Raw genomic sequence first — 589 nt, 5'->3', positions numbered from 1 at the left:
CAGTTTGTGTTGGTGATTTTGCTACTGGGGGACACGAATCAGACGAGTCATCACTCTCAGAGTCTGAAATGATGAAATAATGTGGTTTAGGGTTCATGGATTTCGACGTACCAATTCCAGACTGGACACGCATGGAGCGGCGTGGGGGAGTGATTCTAGTGCGAAGATGGGGAGGCACTTAAGCGAAGTTTGGTGTAGGACGAGTGTATAGTGGTGGAAGAAAGGTAGATAGAGGAATGAGGTTTAGAACTTCTTGACTAGTGTGAGAAGAGGGAGAGGTAGAAGATGTGTGTGGTGGTGATGGGCGAGGTGGTGGAGAGGGAGAACGCTCTCTGGATTGGTATGAGGAAGATGAAGAGGGTGGTGTACAAGGAGAGGCATTTTTTCGTGCAGACTGTTTGGTTCGAGCCATGGTTGTTTTTTTTAGAAGAAGACGATGAAGAAGATGAACAATAGACGTGGTTTAGAGAAAGAGAAAGATTATTCTAGCTTTTGGGGAAAAGAAGGTGAGAAGAGAAACAGTTTTCTGACTTGAGAAGATGGAGAGAAAAAGGTGGAGTAATGATGAGTATGCTACCCAATAGTTTGT

The sequence above is a fragment of the Cicer arietinum genome, chromosome 6 (assembly GCF_000331145.2).
Source record: "Cicer arietinum cultivar CDC Frontier isolate Library 1 chromosome 6, Cicar.CDCFrontier_v2.0, whole genome shotgun sequence".
NCBI classification, from domain to species: Eukaryota; Viridiplantae; Streptophyta; class Magnoliopsida; order Fabales; family Fabaceae; genus Cicer; species Cicer arietinum.
Note: the sequence above shows the minus strand (reverse complement) of the source record.